This window comes from Amia ocellicauda, chromosome 10 (assembly GCF_036373705.1).
Source record: "Amia ocellicauda isolate fAmiCal2 chromosome 10, fAmiCal2.hap1, whole genome shotgun sequence".
Taxonomy (NCBI): domain Eukaryota; kingdom Metazoa; phylum Chordata; class Actinopteri; order Amiiformes; family Amiidae; genus Amia; species Amia ocellicauda.
Genome location: NC_089859.1, coordinates 1995712 through 2001711, shown reverse-complemented (window position 1 = coordinate 2001711; position 6000 = coordinate 1995712).

Here is a 6000-nt window from a genome sequence, read left to right as displayed (position 1 = left end):
CTGACCTGACTGGAAATGCAATTACTTTTTCCTCTGGCTCTGACAGATAGCTGAGGTTTCTGCTGTGTTCATCAGAAAATTGGCAAATTTTTAAAGGGATTCGTTTAGATTTCCCCCCAATATAGAACCATGAGAGACCTGTGATAATGGGAATTGAGGTGCTAATTTATTGAAAATGAACACAATTATTCTGAATAAAATGCATTTAAAAAAAAACAGGTGCTCTTGCTATCATTTCTCCTTCCAGGTGGAGCTCATAGCATCCTGGTCACAGTCTCAGATCAATGATTCAATTATTGGGCTGATATAGACAAACTGACCCTGCATGCAAAGTAATTTACTAAAATGTTAATTGATTGACCAAGTATTGACCTCCAGACATCCAAGTTATATTCAATTGTTACATCATATGTATTGTGTTAACTAAATGTATATTAAACATCACTTCATGACACTAAAAATGAAGTGCTACCATATAATATTGTAAAATATAATAATGTTCACCAGAGAGGGTCAGAGACCTCGGAGCTAGTCTGACTTTCTTTTTAAGCCATTAAATTCTTGCAGTTGAGCAAGGGTTGAATGAATATATTGGATCCATTATTTATTGTCGACTCACTGCTGATTGCTACATAATATCATCATCATCATCATCATCATTATTTTAGCGTGTTGTTGGGGATCTGCAACTCTCCTCGTCCTTTACCTCCCCTCCACACTGTAGAAAGTTATTTCAAAAGTGAGATCACGGGCCATTTTTTCTACTTGCTGGATTCTTCTCATCTTCTCACTTTGTTATACACTCACCTAAAGGATTATTAGGAACACCATACTAATACTGTGTTTGACCCCCTTTCGCCTTCAGAACTGCCTTCATTCTACGTGGCATTGATTCAACAAGGTGCTGAAAGCATTCTTTAGAAATGTTAAACCATATTGATAGGATAGCATCTTGCAGTTGATGGAGATTTATGGGATGCACATCCAGGGCACGAAGCTCCCGTTCCACCACATCCCAAAGATGCTCTATTGGGTTGAGATCTGGTGACTGTGGGGGCCAGTTTAGTACAGTGAACTCATTGTCATGTTCAAGCAACCAATTTGAAATGATTCGACCTTTGTGACATGGTGCATTATCCTGCTGGAAGTAGCCATCAGAGGATGGGTACATGGTGGTCATAAAGGGATGGACATGGTCAGAAACAATGCTCAGGTAGGCCGTGGCATTTAAACGATGCCCAATTGGCACTAAGGGGCCTAAAGTGTGCCAAGAAAACATCCCCCACACCATTACACCACCACCACCAGCCTGCACAGTGGTAACAAGGCATGATGGATCCATGTTCTCATTCTGTTTACGCCAAATTCTGACTCTACCATCTGAATGTCTCAACAGAAATCGAGACTCATCAGACCAGGCAACATTTTTCCAGTCTTCAACTGTCCAATTTTTGTGAGCTTGTGCAAATTGTAGCCTCTTTTTCCTATTTGTAGTGGAGATGAGTGGTACCCGGTGGGGTCTTCTGCTGTTGTAGCCCATCCGCCTCAAGGTTGTACGTGTTGTGGCTTCACAAATGCTTTGCTGCATACCTCGGTTGTAACGAGTGGTTATTTCAGTCAAAGTTGCTCTTCTATCAGCTTGAATCAGTCGGCCCATTCTCCTCTGACCTCTAGCATCAACAAGGCATTTTCGCCCACAGGACTGCCGCATACTGGATGTTTTTCCCTTTTCACACCATTCTTTGTAAACCCTAGAAATGGTTGTGCATGAAAATCCCAGTAACTGAGCAGATTGTGAAATACTCAGACCGGCCCGTCTGGCACCAACAACCATGCCACGCTCAAAATTGCTTAAATCACCTTTCTTTCCCATTCAGACATTCAGTTTGGAGTTCAGGAGATTGTCTTGACCAGGACCACACCCCTAAATGCATTGAAGCGACTGCCATGTGATTGGTTGGTTAGATAATTGCATTAATGAGAAATTGAACAGGTGTTCCTAATAATCCTTTAGGTGAGTGTAGTTCTCTGTGTGTGAGCCAACTCAGAGCTGGCAGTGAGGACACAAGTGTTCACAATCCTGCAAGGTACTGAAAAAGTTCTGAATCCGCAGGGAAAACAGAGACCTCAGGACTGAAAACAATAGGCTCTTTACACAAAGAGTTGTGGGTGTCAGGAACACACTACTAAGCCACACTGTGAAAGCACATCTGCTGGGAATTTGAGTGCAATGATGGGGTTCTTGTATCAATATGGTAATAGCAATAGTTTGTTGATATGTTATTATGGAAATAAATGTCTCAGTTGTGCGTTTAGTTCCCACTGGCCTTTTTTGTTATCATTCAAAAAAGATTCAGTTGGTTCCCCACACAAAAAGAGTGGGCATCATTGACAAACAAACAAAAATAGATGACTAAATCTAGAACAGTTACGGGTCACTCGGAAGGAGTCTGGGCTGCAGAAACGAATGAGAAAACAGCAGACGGGGGTAAGAGAAGAGTGACTGTACTGTATTTACGCTCACCAGAGAGACTAATCTCCTTAAGACTGGACCACCCACAATCCCACACAACCCCGTCTCCAGCAGTTATTCTCACTTTTGATTCTGCAACCCAGAATAGTTCTTTATCTCTTCCAGTTAATGAGGGAGATTTGTCAAAGTGTGCAGAGCCGGCTCAGTTCTGTTGATTCCAGCACTAAAAACAGCCCCTCTGAGCCAAGGAGTGTGTGATGGCTAATTATATTCCCATAAAAAATTAGATTCACAAGCACTTCAATATGGTGCTCTATCTAAACGAATGCACACAATTAAGCCACTGTTTGAGAGCATCCCCAATTACCTCAGTGAACAGGTCACACACACACACTGAGCAATCGGTTGCTATCTGCCCATCCGTTCTGTGCAGTCCTGTCAGGATAAGGAATGAGCTCTGAGGATTGGATTGTGCCACCACGGTCTTCTCCCAGAAGGCACTGCCAATTAGGAGATTCTTCTAGAGAGACACAATGTAACTTCCCAGCCCTATAGAAGGAGAGGACACTCAACATTTAATCTTAAAAACAAAGGAAAGACAAATTGTAGGGACTGTATTCAAATATATCCGTCTTGAAGTCACTTCTGTTTTTTTATTATTTGGTCGTTTTCTTCCCCATCTGGATTCAGACCCACATATTTCCCCGTAACTGTCATTTTCAGGCAGGGAAACCGAATGTCCTCTATTACAGATCACAGATTGGATTTCGAAAGAAAAACAGGCTGTGCAGAAAGGTGTCTAGAGCGCTGCCATAATCTATCACTCGCTGATGTATTTTTATTTATATATTTTGCAGATAACGGACTGTGTAGAATGAATGCTCGAGGGAGAACATTGTGTGTCTAGACAATAGTCATACCTTGTCATTATTAGTAAGACACATAAAGGCTTTGCTTCTTACAGCTGGAAAAGAATCGCCTTTTCTCAAACTGGGACCACCTTCAAATCCTCCTTTTAAGCCCCCCACTAGGAAAACTCTAATTTAGCTCATGAAAACCAAAGTGCTGATATGTTAATGCCATGTTGTCAAGGTGAGGACCACTGTAATGCACCGCATCATCGTCACATGGGTTTCCAGCCTTATTCCTAAAAAGCAAAGAAGAAAAGAAAGAGGTTCAGGGTTTTGGGATATTCATTCCACCAGAGGACTCGTTTCCTTAGTCGAGACTAATGAGATCATCACTGATTCGACACGCTGGTAAAACCCGTACAATCAGGACACCTCGGGCCAGGTGTCGGAGATCATTGAGGCTCTCACAGTAAGACACTCTCTTGTGTTACAGTGCTGATTTAAAACCCCACTGAACTCCTGGGAGGTTTATTATTTCTCAACTCTCATTGACTGCCCATTGAAGACAGTGTGTGTGTGGAGGGGGGATCCTCTTTTTGTAATTTTATTTACTGGTTTGGTGGAATAAGATTTAATTCTGGATCAAGCACCTTTACTAATTTGTGTGAAATTCTGCATTTTATTAAGGTGCCACTGGACGGCTCTTACAGTGTTTATCAGTATTTGTGTTATTCAGTATCAGTACTGACTATTATTATTCAGAATCAGTATTTCTGTTCCTCTGTGTCTACCTGTGAACATCATGTTGAGCTGCAATGAGAATGAGGGGGAAAGGTGACACACAAGCACTATTTATCTGAAGCACATTTCTCGCCTCCCGAGATGTAACCTGTGCCCCAATATTCTCGTAAAGGTGTATTTTTAACTCATCCCATGGCGTAGTTGTGCGGCGTTTTGTGCGGTGAACTCATGTATCACCGCACTGATGCGCTGTGGCTGCTGGGAGCAATGCGGAGGCCACACAATAAAGGCTTCTGTGTTTTCATTTGCTAAACAGCACGGCTCCCCCAGTCCTGACCTCCCCTCCTCCGCCGTCTTTAAAAAAAGCAGTAACAATGATTTATAACAGCCTAAAAAGTTTGACTTTTCCTGCAGTCTCACAGCCTGTTAGCACCAACACGCAGGAGTTTGTCTTTGGGAAACAGAGCGAAATGTGCCCTGCGGCTCCGTCTCTGTCTGTCCTACTCTCTCTTTCTCTCCGCTGTGGGTGTTGGGGCAGATAGGGTGGCCCACTCTGATTCTCCTAATTGCTGGGGAGGTTCCCCACTGATTGGCTTATTATCATAAGAAAAGGATTGGGACATCTATGTTTACAATCTGATACCAGAGAAAATCTAATTGCAGAGTTGAAATCATTACCACACCAGCTCTGTGAGATGTTTCAGTCATTTAACAGAAACTGTGGGCTGCTAACTGGAGCTACAGAGAACTTCAGATACTTTAAGTGATATTATGCGATGGTGCCTTATTAATTAAACACAAAGACATGCAATCATTCTCTCACAGAAAGACTGTATTTTTGTATTTGTTTGTGAACTGTGTTAATTGACAGATGGCTGTCCATTAACTTTTATCTATGCAGAGCAGTATTGATTTGAATCAGCAGAAGGTAATGTGAGCCAACAGGCACACTCAAAATGTTGGATTGCTTTAAATGATAAAATGCAACAATGCTGACCTAATCAGATTAAACGTAATCTCTGACATTTAATTAATCTTGTCTCGTGAAAGTGACTGAAATGGATTCATATATATGTGATTTCATTTTAACACTGACTGGAAACTATATAAACTACCAATCCCTGATTTATTTACAACAAAAAACAGCATAAACAAACCTGCATGCAATTAGCAGGGATTAGTAAAAGCACATTGACAGTAAATTGTCCCTTTCTTTAAAGAAGCGGAGGATTAGCATTCAGCAAACAATGGCAGCCTACTCCAAACAATGGGTGGTATGATGGTAATTTTGTTTTACTAACTAGCTTTTCTGACTGTATTTACAAGCCCGGGCTCTGAGTTTGCATGCACATAGCCCTAAGTGTTCTGCTAATTGCTTTAAGACATTTGTGGTTTAATGAACATTGGGCAGAAATACAGTATTGACAGCCTTCCTACATAAAGTTACACAACAATGAGTGCAACATTCTTCAGATATCAAGTAAACCGCTGGGTGTGTCATTGTCTGTAGCTAATTCTAATGGCTACACTTTATAAACTCAGGTTGACAGTCTATATAGGTGCTCAGTGACTTACACTTCACGCAGATACACCCAAGCTTAAACCAAATTAAACTTCCCCTCAAACACACGCTGAAAACACAGGTCTGATGGGGAAATTGCATCAGGGAAATAAATAATCTTTTGTCATACTATATATATATATATATATGTATAGCTTGTATCTTCTGTGAATGCAATTACAAGTAGATGTCATGAAAGAAAACTATTTGAAGTTAGACAAGTAAAAACTGGATTATTCTTATAATCATTATCATGTAAATCAGTAAAACACTCATTTACCTCATGAAAACCCGGGCAACCTCTTGTGGTCCGATGTATGTGAAGACCACAGTACATACTATATAATGTATAAACTTTACAGCACAGTGCAATG